General features: G+C 36.9%; 1 pseudogene; it reads right to left on the bottom strand.

The window, feature by feature from the left end:
• Positions 1–1,579: 1,579 nt before the first annotated feature.
• Positions 1,580–14,954, bottom strand: LOC129376956 (uncharacterized; annotated as a pseudogene).
• Between the last annotated feature and the right edge of the window lie 227 nt (positions 14,955–15,181).

Here is a 15,181-nt window from a genome sequence, read left to right as displayed (position 1 = left end):
GAGTCGTCACATCACTAAAACTGTACAAACTCAGAAAATATTGAGATTATCGTCTTATTGCTTCTTTCTCACCATTTATATGATGACATTAAAATTGATTCAAATAACTTTTCATGACAACACTTTTTTCAAACACTGCAGGAAATCCTTGGTAATCCTTCAATACTAAACAGGAAATGAGAATAAAAGATCTCCTCGAAGTAAAATATGAAAGTTCTTTAACTTTTGGTTCAGCTTATACTGAATTGATAACTATTTGGAAGTCTTGCTTGTGTAGGAAGTTGCAAATATTTGTTATTCTTTCACACACAACTTTACGATATTGCATTTATTTCTAAATAATTATTAATGCTGCTTTATAGAACTGGAAGACATCTCTATCACATGAACTTCCTGAGGCTTAGCTTCATGGACTAAATACATAAAAGCCTTATGAGCAGCAAAGTCATGCATAGACATACATTTGTTTGATAAAAAAAAAATTTGTAATTTGTGGGCAACTTTAAATATGCCAGTTTGTGCAATGATTCAAACTCATTACATGACTTTAAGTACTATATCTAAATAAGGAAATAAATATGAAACCAAAAACTTGATAAAATGATTCATGCGTAAAAATTATTTTGGAAATTTTCCTTTACAAAGAGAGGGAAAACAGTTTCAAGAACGAAGGAAGCAGAGAAAGAATATTTTCTTAATCTGTATTTATTCCAAGTCTCTACTCATTGATCGTCGTCTGGAGAAAGATTCTGGAGAAGAACACGCTTAAAGTTCTAAATGAATTGAAGGGAGACGTACATTTCATTAACCTAGTTTAATAATCTTGTTACAGAACAGAGACCGAGCAGATGTGACGTTTTCTTTCACAAAAACCCATGACAGATAAAAACAACCCATTGACTTCATTGTAATGTTGGACCCACAGAAAACTAAACTACTGAACAAGCCTGTTACGATTCACTAAATATCATTTAAAAAAGGGAGACCATGCAGTGGTTAAAGTGCATAAAAATAAATATTTATTAACAAAAACAAGAATCGATTGTTGATTTCACAAACAGTTGTGTAATTCTAATGCTTGGACGTGGTGCATCAGTGCAAAAACAGTCCGCAGGCGTCAAGCAGCAGAGTGGATGCCGAAGGTAACTCAGAAGGTGGAGATGGCCAGGTTCAAATACGGATGGGCAGCACCTGCAAAGAAGAGGAAAACAAAGCCAGAGAAAAGCAACACCTGCAGCCTAGCCCTTAATGTCCAGGGCCATAACAATAACTTTTTCTGAACTCATGCACCACACAAGAATCATAATACTGCTTCACTTAATAATTGAAGTAACCTTAAAATGTTTCCACTACTGTAGGTTTAACGTTTTAAACTTGTACCTTGAATTACCAGCACAGTTAAATGGCAGTCCAAGGACTTGAACCTCGTTCCACAAGTGGAGTTCCCACAACGACTGCCTTTGCTTTTTTTGTGCTGTTTTACAAGGTAAAGCAAACCTGCATCAAGAACAGCTTCAAAGATTTAACATGCATTTTGTTTGTTATTATTAAAATTCAAATATTTTATGCATCCCAAAGGGAAACAAAATAATATCAATACAAATAAATAAGATTCCAGTTATTATTACTCTTGAATGTGTATCTACCAATTTAACTGTCCGACTTTCATCAAAGCTGTCTTAATGCAAGAAACGAAACCCCTAAATACATGATGAAATACATTTAAATAATTAAAAAGGTTTTGTTAACTTTTCACATAAAGCTGCATTAACAGCTAATAAGATACTTTTCATTAAATTGGAATACTACTTTTACAATATAAAGGGATTTCATTCACATTTTACAAAAAATAGATTTTCATCTCTTAAAGCTTTAAATTAATTTTCATAAAGAAAGCAAAACCTTTTTTTAATGTTCGTAATGTCAATGTGAGTGCAAATTGTCGACGCATGATTGTAACAACTTAAAACCACACATTTCACCCTTATGATTACAAGGTAAAACCACACATTATACCCTCATGATCACTAAAATATGTAGGCACAACTATTGCCTCCACTTTATATGTCCTTGATTTGACATATACATGATCTATCAAAGTATCTTTTTCAGTGGTTGCTTCTCCAACCATTTGTAGATATCCTTTATCACAAACAAATTTTTTTATAGTTGATGACTTCAAAATATCATCATTAAAATCTCCAATCAGTGCTATTGTTTCACTTTGTTTCTCAGCCAATCAAGTAACTTTCCCAAATTCTTTTTAAATAGTGAAAGAGGATATAGTGGTGGTCGGTAAATTACCCCAAGAACAATGTCAAGACTACTAAACCGATAAACTAAACACTCCAAATTCAGCTCTGGTTGCTGCAGTACATTAAATTCTACATTTTCAGCACAATAGATGCCAACACCACCATGCTGTTGGTCTTGCAACGCAATCAATTCGAGATGCCTGGTAGAATACGACAAACATCGAGGACGGTTAGTGAAACTGTAACCATCATTTTTACTGTATCTGTTTGGGTTGAAGAAATCCATGTTTCTGTAACAGCAATGCATGCAGGTTTCCAATGTTCAGTATAAGAGGCCAAATCTTTTACATGCCGATTTAAACTTTGCACATTCATGAGGAATACAGTAAAAACAGATGTGTTAAAGCGATCACATTGAATTGATCCACTTAAAAGAGGCGTCATACTCTGAAGTGCAACCAAAATGTCGTCCTTACAATATATCCTTTTTTCATCAAAATCTTGAATTGTCAATCCTGAAAGAGTTCTTACACGACTTATAGCAACATAAGCCTGTCCCGGTGAAATATTTTACGAAAAGAAACAACTGCTTCATTAACAGTTAGTCCTTGAACTTTGTGTACTGTACATGCCCATGCCAATTTGAGAGGAAATTGTCGACGCAAGCCACCTTTAACAGTGGCTTTCTCCTCCTCAGGTCCAATGGGTGTGGACCCAGCCAAATCTGATGATGCATAGTGGCAGCTCTTCCTCTTCTGCACGCCTACACGATCATCATCAAATTTAACATAGACCACTTTAGGAAACTTGTCCTTTTCTGGTATTAATATTTCTGTAACAGTACCACAAACACCATTAACCAAACCATCAACAACATCCACATTTTTACACAACATAACACGTGCTCCTTTACCCAATAACAACACTTCTGCTAAACAAGTATTTGAAGCTCTCGCATGATGTCCTTCCAACAACCTCAATTTTCCTGTTTTTTTATCGTTTACATAATCCTGTGCCCCAATACTTACAAATTCAGGACAGGTCTCATATAAACGATGAATATTGTGCTCATTTACTTGTTTATTGGTAGCAAATATGTGCAAGGCTGAGCTGACCTCACCAGTTTCACAACGTTTTAAAATCTGTAAATCATCAGATAATAGTGGTGTGCCTTTAGAGCGTGTTCTCATCCGGTTTAGCAGTTGAGAAAACAGAGCATCTTTTTGTCTAACTATTTCAGTTAACTCTACAATTTTAAATAAATCTGACCATATATTTGTGGCAACACCATCACAATATAGTGCCTTCCCTTTAACGGGAGGAAGTTGATAGAAATCACCTACCAGAATTATACTAATATTTCCATATGATTTTACGTTTTGTTTTATCTGACGCAAACGACCATGAACATATGATAACAGATTGTGATCAACCATTGATATTTCATCTATAATAAGAAGCTGGAGATCACAATATTTGACACGCAAGGAATTTAGCTTTTCTTCGCCCAGAGGAGTGTACGGTAACCGAACATCTTTACCAATAGAAAATGTGGTGTGGATTGTGGTTGCTTGTAAATTATATGCAGCGATGCCGGGGAGCTGTCAGGAGTACGCATGTGTTGTCAGGATACTGACACACAGTGGACAATAACCGTTTTGATTCATATTCAATTGCCCTTATTAAATGACTTTTTCCTGTGCCAGCACCACCTGTAATAAAAACATGCAGCGGTTCAGGATTTTTCCCATTAACTTTAGCTAAACACCACTGCCTGATTTGATAAAAAACAGCGAGCTGTTTTTCATTCAAAGATCTAATCAATGAAAGGCCTTCATTTCTCGTAATTTTTTCTTCTCAAATACTGAAGACTCTTTAAACTGCAAACTTAAATCTGGGATTTGTTCTTGATCAGTGTTTTCTATTTGTCTTTCTTTTTGTAATTCCACACACTCCAATCGTTCCAATTCAACCTCAGGACAAAGTTCAGCCCATGCATCTTCAAGCATAACATCACCAGTAATATTGTCCACAGCCTCAAAATGATCAGATTCCAACTCAAATTCACTTCTATTTAAATCCACAACAGCCTTTACTGAATGTGCTGTTCCATCAACAAACCTAATTACACCGGTTCTATAAAAGTCACCAAAGGTTTCAAAATGTGCAGGTTTCAGTTCATGATCAAAGCGATAAGGCATAAATAGCTGCATTATGCTTTGATGAAACTTTTCTGGCTCTTTTGTTTCAGAGAAACGCGCATATCGAACAACTGCTGGTTTTGTCCGAGTTCTTTTCACAACAAATCCAAAATCCTTATTCAATTTTACTGAATTTTTACACTTCTGACTTTTAGCCAAAACGCGATACTCTGAAGCAAACTTAGCCAGGCACATATCAGAAAACACACCATCATTTGGTCTATTTTTATAGCGGTCAACGATTCCAGTCATCCACATATCTTCTTGGGTAAGATCCTGTAATGCAGCTTTTTGTTTTAAAACAGAAATGGGCAAACTCATTTTCACGATATTATCACCCGTTGGAATAAAAACAACTTTCCGGGAACATTCCTTTAAATGCATGTTTGTGAGTCTATAAACTGCTTCCTGAGCACAAACATCACGATTATGCAAATAGACACTACCAAGTTTCTTTAAAGCCTCTTTAGCACTGAGATTACCGTCTTTTGCTGCTTCTCTCTGTGCATTTCCCAGAAGAAGACCAACTTCACGTTCACTTTTTGACATATAAGAAACAATATAAACACAACATGCATATGCATCAACACAATACTGGATATCAATATTTGCATTCCAAGCTTTTAACAGCGATCTACTATATTGATTAATCCAGACTTCGTTAATTTGCCTTTTCAACACCACATGTGTATTCCTACTAGATCGTTTATATGCCGTTTCAAATAAGCCTTGACTGATGCACAAGCCCTCAAACATTTCTTCCACAGTATTATATGGACAGTTTTCATCTGAAATGGCATTTTTTATCCTTGTTAAAATATTGCTTGCTGCATCACTGTCCATTTGTTCTGGACCTCTCTTATTGTTAAGACATTCACAATCTGCACCATCAGTTTTATCCAAATTGCATTACAAGTCTTGACTGGATCTTGATATTTTTCGCCACGACAAATAAAAGTGCGACAAGATGCAGGCCGAGGGAAATTAAATCGGCAAACAGTTTTTTTCTTTTTACAAGTTTTTGAATGTCGTTTTGAATGCTGTTGTACAGATGTAACTACTTCAGACAACGCATCTTCTTCAGATGGAATTTCACATGTAACATACTCATCAATAAATGCAATAACCTCTTCATCTGTATTTTTGTCCAAAATTGGAGCACCAGCAATCCAAAAAAGGCAATGGCAATGAGGAGACCCACGCTGCTGAAATTCGACCCGATAATAGTAGTCTTCAATTTTTCCAATGGGATTGGCAGGAGACATGAGGACTTCTCTTACAAAAACATGCCATCTAAAATCAAACATTCTAGCAGCAGTAACAGGGTTTCGACGCAACAATTCACACTTATCTGCCCATTGCAACTGTTCCAAAGTCTCCATTCGGCCTTCCTGCTTTAAGATGCTATAAAGCAGATTAGTCCATCTCATATCTGCAGAAGAAAACGAGGCAAACCATGTGGGTTTCCCAACATTCTAACACAAGCTAGCAAGTCGCGTTGAGCCGTCTGCCAGAAAGCTGGTGTGCCTCGAATGGGTTTCAAGAAACGATACCCATCGTCAAACTCCAACAACTTATTTATAGACTGGTCATTCTTCAGAACCTCAGTCATATTTTGAGGTGTAGAACTTGATCCTTTACGTAAAGCTATTGAGACTTTAGAGACAACCTGCTCAAGTTCCGACATGTATTGAGCAAAGAATATATATTCCACATTACGTGCAAATCTACCATCAGCATGAAGAAGCCTGTTATTAAAATAACGACTCAAAGTTAAACGATACTGCCGCTTTTCATGGTATGTGTTAAAACCTGATGGGAACAATACAGGAAAACATTTTGCTTCATTAGTACAATCAGAAAGCAGTTTTATAGGGTTATTATCTTCACTCGGTGCTACATTCAACACGTTGTCAACATATAAATCCAATGCTTCTTGTCCTACATCTACGGGCATCAGACAAGTGTCCTGGAACATGCAGTGTTGCTGTCTGTCATGTAAAAGGTCATCATCATTGTCATCTATGGACACGTCATCTTCTTCTTTAACAATATTACTGTTTAAAACAGAATTATTATCTTCCTGAGAAAACTCATTGATCCAAGATTCATTGAACTCCACATTTTTATAATGCAAGTTACAATGTTTCAAGTACCAAAGAGCTTCCTGGACATGCATTGAGTCAACATATTGATAATCATAATGACCTTTATATGTTAATTTACGCTTTAACTTAACAGGTAACAAAGATCCTTCCATATTACTACGTGGTAGCAAACTGCAGGTTTCAGCAACATTTGCAGGGACACAAGTAACCGGACCATGCACGCCATTCTGGCCACCTTTGGTAAAGCCAACATCTTCATAAATGGTATATGTAAAGCTATTAAATGTTGCTCCAAACTATTCAAACATGCCAACTGAGGTGGGATGTCATCAACAGTCAAATTATTGCATGAACTTTCTGGTGGCATTTGACCTTTCCTAATTTTGTAATGGCAACAGTAACAGATATATAACTTATTTCGACAGGTTTGGAGATTGCATGGTGATATGCAGGCATTACTACATATATGCAAATAATCATCACTTATACATTTATCTGCAATTAGAGACATTTCTTTAGTTTTTCTGTAGGAATCTTTGTGACAATTCAAGACTTGATGTTTGAATAACAACCGAAAGCACACGCAACACACAAAATTAGGCCCCTCTTTTACTTTGTCTATAAATTGCGCAACAACAAAATCAAATTCCTTCAACTTTATTTTAATGTCACGTCTTTTTCGCTCTATATTTGATATTATGTGGATCTTATGTTGTGGATCAAGGTATTGCTTTCTACTTAACTGTTTAACTTTTTTTCTGTGAGTCATGTCGTTTTTATACTTGGCAATGCTCATTTGCTTTAATTTTTCGCAATGAAAAATATCCGTTTTATATTTAGCAATGCTCATTTGCTTTAATTTTTCGCGATGAAAAATATCCGTATTATATTTAGCAATGCTCATTTGCTTTAATTTTTCGCGATGAAAAATATCCGTATTATATTTAGCAATGCTCATTTGCTTTAATTTTTCGCGATGAAAAATATCCGTATTATATTTAGCAATGCTCATTTGCTTTAATTTTTCGCGATGAAAAATATCCGTATTATATTTAGCAATGCTCATTTGCTTAATTTTTTCACGATGCCAGTTGTCTTTTTTATACTTAGTAATGCTCTTTTTCTGAAGCCGTTTTTGGTAAGTCTTATCTTCACAATACTTATTTATAATCCATTTTTTCTTTTGTTCCTTGTATAGCAAATTTTTTGCATATGTATTTCTTTTATTAAATTTTATTTTTTGCCTATATGCCAGTTTCGTTCTATATTTTACGGTATTTATTTGATTCTTTTTTGTCTTAGATACATAGAAGAACTGTAATTGGCTTTACCGCTCAAAAGAGTTTGCTTTGCATTTTTCTCGACTTGTGAAGACCTCGTATGCCTGTGTTGTGTCTTTAACGAAAGATGTTCTTCACAAAGTTCAAAGCAAGAGGCTTTATGACCTTGCTTTGCACAAATAACGACATCAAAATGCTCATCAGAGTTCTGCAAATATAGAGCTTGATTAGTCAAATGACTACTTTTTGATTTATATTTGGTCCACTGTGTGCCATTAAATACATATATATCCAGTCCTAACATATTGGCCGCAGATTTAAACTCAATTTCTGTAGCACAGTGACCCACATACTTCATCTGTGACTGGTTAATATATTCTGTCACAGAACAATCTTTTGCCAAAAATCTTTCGCATTCTTCTGCATTATTTGTCATGTGTGAAATAACAGCGAGTCTAATTTTACGGTGATTTTCTCAGAACCACTAAGTGAATACGCTACAGCTCTGAAAAAACTATTACTGTCATTTATAATACTTTTAGTCTTGCACACATTTCCCAAAGGCCCACGCAATGTTACTTTTTGAAAATTATGTTCTTCAAAGTCTATTTTTAAATTTTTACACAGAGTTTTAGCAGTAACATCACAGATGGGCGTAAATACTAAGGTATTTTGGTTATCTTTTGAAAAATCGACGCACTTTTCTTTAATGGAGTGGTCAGTTTTCACTGTCTTTATACGTGTAACTTTTTGTTCTGTTGTAGCTTGCCGAGTTTTAAAATCACCAGAAACATCTGTATTCATGCAATAACCATGACATGTTTGTGACTGAGGCTGCTTTACACAAGTAACCGTCTCATAATGATTTCCGCCAATATTTTGCAAATAGAGACCATGATTGGACAAACTACTGAAAGAACCATATTCAAGCCATTTATCATTGCAAAATGTGAAAATATTAACACCAAAATAATCAGCTGCAGCTTTAATCTCTACTTCAGTTGCCCAACTCAACATATCTGCATAATACTATGAAATGGCAATATATTGTGATATGGAGGAATACTCACTTCTTAAAATACTATCATACATGTGAGAATTCCTTTGCAACTGATTTACAACAGCAAGCCTAATTTTGCGATGATATTTCTGGGTGCCACTGATGGCTTGACTAAGTGCTCTGAAAAAGCAGTTTCCATCCCCAACAATTTTTTCTGTCATACATGGCGCACCTAATTCCCCAAACACGCAAGATTTAGAATTTGCCCGTTGAAACTCTACATTCAACTTTCCACAAAGTGATCGTGCAATCTCGTCAGAGACAGGGTTAAAATACAAAACCTTACTTTGGACATCAGTAACAACAACATCATCATCAACATCATCCGTATCTAACATGTGAAGTTGGGATGAATGTCCTCCGCAAGAATCGTCCTTCATCTCAACACTAGTAAAGGTGTGATCAACAACACCACTGCTCCCTGGTACAGCAACTGCATGTTCAGATACAAGTTTACTTGAGTCCATCTTAACGATATGAACTCCGCTGATTTCAAATAATTTGGGAGAGTAATGGAGTTCACCAGAAAACCTTCTAATGTACAAAAACAGATCATCAAGAGTATTGAAGAAAAGGACAACACTCTTTCCATGTGCATCTACCATGCCGCCAGTGTTGCGTGCATGAGAGTCTACAACAGCGTAACGTCCATTATAACTGATAAGGGCACAAGTACTGCCACTTATTGTAATAAAGCTAGTTTCATATTTTGCACACATTTTACTGAGTGCATCCCAAAGACTAGTGTGCACACCTGCATCAATAAACTCTCCTTCCAGTACATCGACATCCCCAGCAACATAGTCCCCATAAGAATACTCAAAACATTGTCCATCAACATGCATCTTTTTAGGCAAGTCTGGAACAGAGAGAAGCTGACTTCCACCACTGATTAAATTGTTATCGCGCAAAAATGTGTATAGCTCATCACCTAAAACAACTACATCATCCAATATGCCAGCATTCCATGAAAAAACGCGGTCCAGTGTGTGCTTTGTTAAAGCAACAGCACTTATGGCTGCACACTGAAGTCCAGCATATTTAAACCGATCATCCCCCTGATGAAACGATCCACTGAGTGATGCAACATGGCTACTTGCACTATGGCATGCATTTGTAGCCTGTGTGTCAGCAGTTACTGCCGCACATGTGTCCACATTACTGTACACCTCTTGTACAGAAATAGGAAAGACTCCATACTCAGTTGCATTTAATGATTCCCTGAGGTTAATAAGGTGAATCATTAAATCATTTAAACACGTGTTAAACACGACTACAGAGGTACCGAATTCTGATGCTAAGCCCTGTGAATTCCGTGTTCCACAGTCCACAACAACAAAATAGTCTCCATGCTGGATCACCAAGATAGTTGCACCATGAAGATTAAGGATACACATTCCATCTCTTAACAAGTACGTATTTAATATTTTATACAGTTCCTCCTCCTGCTCAAAACCAAATGTCCCAAACACCATGTCTCCAATTACAACTTTCCACTTTCGACCAAAAATAGCCTGATCTTCAACCAATTTACACAACTCTGGCTTAGGGCCCCTGTTTGGTCTTTCTCGTGCAATATATTCCGCCAACTTCTGACCTTCTACACCGACTTCATCTACATCAGATGTCTGCCAGGTACAAATGGGTGAAATGTTGTGTTTTATTGCTGCTACAACACTACATGACATTAAGGAATGAGAACTACAGTGATTATTATCCAAAAATGTCCCTGGAACAAGAGACGATGGAGGCCCCTTTGAACACCTGCAAGGAACGGGGTTAACAGCCTGACCTTTGGGTGAGGTCTGCACGCGCTGTAAATCACCCATCTCCTCAGGCGTCTACAATGAAAATATGGAAAATAAGAAAAACATGATATTTCTACATCCTCATTTGATAAAGGCTTTTCATTAAATGTAATATCATTAACAAAACTGCAACTTACAATTATCCAATATTTCTATAAAATTAGAAAAGAAAATATACACATTGTGCTAATGTTGTTTTATACAATATGTAAACCAAATAAATTAAGACTATTGTAGTAAAATTCCAGCTAAAATATGTATTATTGTTGGCCTGTAATGGCTTTTAGCACAGGCTAATGGTTGCCTGACAAGAAACTTTAAATTTCTCTGTCTAACTCTGCTGTAGCGAATCAAACGATTCTCTACCAAAAGCTTATGAAACACATTACAAAGCTAACAGAGAAATTATTCTTTTTATTGTTTTAGCTTAAATGGAAAAAATATTGATTTTCATACAATGCATCTTAAATTACTACTCCAAATGTTTTTACTTTACAGCAAATGGCCTTTTTTTACCCAAAATAGTCCAGTTAATGACTATTTACTAAATTTGTGAATTACTTCAGAAATTGATTCATTGTGAGCAATCGCTTGAGCCTTAATTATTATTTTTAGTACATGTCTTCGCAAAAAACATCAAACCATCCAGTTTCTTACGCTTATACGGAGTCTGCTCACAGGCTTAGCAGCTTCAGAAAGTAAGCCTTAAAAAATATCTACATTTAAAAGTTTGAATCTCTCCTGACTGCAAATTGATGCTTTTTTATTTATGCACAACAGATTTATTACATAACCCAATGGCAATAATTTGGAAGAGATTTGAATTATGTGATGAAACTTTTACAATGAAAAGAACAACACTGAGAGAACATTTTTTTATTAATACAAATAGCAGGACATTTCTATACAAACCTCCCGGCCAGCAGGAACCTCCAAAGGACAGGCAGCCCCCACTCCAGGACACTCAGACGCCACACGAGGAAAGGCAGAACGCGCGTCAGACAAACACACCCTGGGTCGCTTGAGTACGACCTACAAATAAATGAAACAAAAAACAAAACATGAAGTTGATATTGCACAAAATCCATATATAATGTCATGTTTTCAATAAAACACTTCACACTGTTCAACATTCATTAACTACACATTTAACTTTAATGTGCAAAACACTTACAGTGTTTTCAGCCGGCACAAATTCCGCATCTATGGCAGGAGTTACAGGAGATGCAGCTGAAACCTAGAGAAAAAAAAAATTAAATAAAGTCATGTGCACTAGAGATCATTAATTAACTTATGATTTTACATACCTTCTGTCTCACACGCCTGGGCTTTGAGACAGCTGGTTTTTTTGACTGTTCCACAGGCTTTGTCTGTAACATCGCAAACAACATTGCAGGTTTGTGTTATTTCTAAAAAGAAAAATAATAACACTGCTAATTGTTGCAGTATTCTGCAAATTACCTCGGTGTCTGTGTGAACATCTGAAAGGGCCGATGGAGAAACCGTTTCCATGGCAACCAAGATGGCGGGTGAGAAACGGACAGGATTGGACGGGATTGGACACTCCGCTACGGCCACAGGAGTGTGGTCCCTCTATAAGACCAAAATTTTAATTATTACCAAACCAATGACATTGACATTATACATAGCTGCAAGCCTCACGCACCTGGGAATGAACCACTCTTTTCTTGGGTGAACCAGAAAAAGAGTCTGATTCTCCCGAGTGGTTCCTCTGCAAAGGTAGATCACATATAACATTTTTAGGATGACTAGCTAAAGTTAAACATCTTTCTTCCACTGCAAGCAAAAACAAAATGTCATACCTTCCTGCCGGATCTCACAAGCATCCATTCAGTAGGGAGTGGAGAAGCAGGACGAGAACGCTCCTCTCCCTTCACAACCACACGGGGCACAAACCTTGGTTTATACGGAGGAGTTGCCTGACTTTGCACCAGTGGCTGTGGTGCTGACAACTCCATGAACTGATAGGAAAACACCCAAATCAGTTGCTTCAAGATGTGCATTCCGTGGTCATCACTGAGGTGGATCTGGACATATTAACAATAATCAGAGATAAGGTCAACATTTCATATAATGCAAAATTGTTCCTTAGTGTGTTTGAAATGAAGAAGTACTCACGCCATCGCGGCACCACAGATGAAGACGGTTCAGAGAGAAGTAGTCAGCAAGAGATAATACGGAATCCCTGAAAACATCATGAAAAAATTACATTACATTTTCAAATACTCATGAAAAGATAACATAAAAAGAGCTGCAATACATTTACCAAACAAGAACATAATAACAAATATTTTAATACCTACCTAGCTTTGCCGACCTGCGGTGGAATTCTTGTTGAAACAAGTTCTGCTTCTCTCTGGACTCGGTCAAACGAGGAACGAAGCCGGTACAAAAAAACCTATAAAAATAAATTTAGAAATTTACATTACGTACGAACCTATTAAGAAATTGATGTTTATATCACTGTTTCTCGATTACAGTCCTCAGTGACCATTGCTCTGCATGTTTTATATGTATGTCTGAAGGGAAATACCTAAAACATGCAGAGCAGCAGTTTCTGTGAAACAGCATTGAGAACCTCTGGTTTTCATGAACCACAGTGATTACAGTACCTTCGGCCAACAGCTACAGACAGCCTTGAGGTATCTCTCAAATTCCTCTCCGGCTTCTTCTGGGTGACGGCTGGCCGTAAGGTTATTTGATGGAGCCATGACGCAGACAGCATCAGGCTCCCGCGGTACAACTGCATTTAACACCTCGAGACGCAAGTCAGCTGCGCAAGCACCAGGAGTGGACATGAACCCAAACTGGATGCAGCCGCTTGCCATCTCAACAATGTTGTCCGCAAACGATCTCAGATGGATTCTCCGATCAGAAGAACGAACTAAAATAAAAAAAAAATAAATAACTAAACCTATATATTCTATTTGAAACCATTGCTGATTTTACTTACTTTCTTATCGGGCAGTCCCTCTGGAATGACCAGCTTGTGACAGTGGTTGGTCACTTCACTAGCTGGCCACGGCCTCACAGTATGGCGCCAGCCGGTACCACGCCCTATTGAAATGCAAAAAAGAAAGAAAAATTATTTAAATATAGACTGTGAACTCTGGATATTTCATTTGAAATCCAAATAAGACATTCAATTTAAAGAAATGTAATTAAACTAAAAACTGACGTGGAACAAAGTCGTTGGAAGGCCTTGATGTCCCTAAACGCAGAGTCTGAGCGGCGGCCATTCGTTTCTTTCCAGCTTCAGACCGGCGATGGGACTTTTGACGAGGCATCTGGAAATCAGATAAATTCTGTGATTTAATGAGTCTATGCTTATTTTCAGGCCCAAACAAGTAACTTCACGTTCAAATACTAGACGAAAAATGAGCAATCCGCGACTTAATATTACATTTACAAGAGACTTTAAAAGAAATGAAAAGACTGTTACTGTTATATAGATAAATACCAATGAAATCTACAATGAAAAAGTGAATAAGCAGTTCTCTTTGAGATGTGTCTTGTTCTAATTTAGGAAAACAACATTTAAAACAACTACATACTCTCCGTTTTCTTTTAATTCAGATATTTTGTAAAAGCCGTAAACACAGCAGCTAACAGCCTGAAGACTGTTCAGGCTGTTAGCTGCGAGCACGAGCTAACAGTCTGATGATCGTGCTAGCAGCTGCTAGTACGAGCTAACAACCTTAAGGAGCTAACCGCCTAAAGTCTGTGCAGAACTACGAGCACGAGCACGGAGCGATTTGAATACTTGAAGCACTAGAGCCCCACAGAGAGAACTAACAGTAGAATAACGATTAACAATGAGAAAAAAGGCTATAAAAAACCCCTGAACTTGTGATTAAAATTTAAAACTAGAAATTTGAACAAACCCGCCTGTGTCTGGAGCGCGCTCCCGACACAGATGAACAGAATTTAGCTCAAGACCCTCAATAACATCTCTGGTTGAAACCTAACCGACGTTTAGCACGTGTTCAAAACTTATATTTAATATCAGTAGAAGATATTAGGTACATAGCCTGAACTTACGTCATGTTATGCATTCGTTTAAATTAGTACCGCAATATAGCGCTATTTTAAGAAAGTCACATTCATAACATCTTTATCAGATATATGCAAAAACTTACGTCGAACGGAAAAGGCTTGACAGCAGTCAGTCTCCTGGTTTCAAACTTGATGTGAAATCTCTCACGAGCAATTCACTCCAACAGTTTGTGAAAGACTGATTGAAATCTCAGCGTACAGAACGTTCAAGATGTCAACCAACCAATCAGATTTAAAAAATTAAAACAAGCCAACCAATATTTGCTGACGTCACTGCGTATTACGTATTGAGACGTGCCATACAACATAAACATAAATACGTATATGGCTATGGCAGGCTGATTTAACATTTATTATCTATCGTTTGAGTATCCGTAATTGAATTCTAGATA

Source organism: Poeciliopsis prolifica, unplaced genomic scaffold (assembly GCF_027474105.1).
Source record: "Poeciliopsis prolifica strain line A6 unplaced genomic scaffold, Auburn_PproV2 SCAFFOLD045, whole genome shotgun sequence".
Classification (NCBI taxonomy): Eukaryota; Metazoa; Chordata; class Actinopteri; order Cyprinodontiformes; family Poeciliidae; genus Poeciliopsis; species Poeciliopsis prolifica.
Note: the sequence above shows the minus strand (reverse complement) of the source record. Positions and strands in the feature narration are given on the sequence as shown.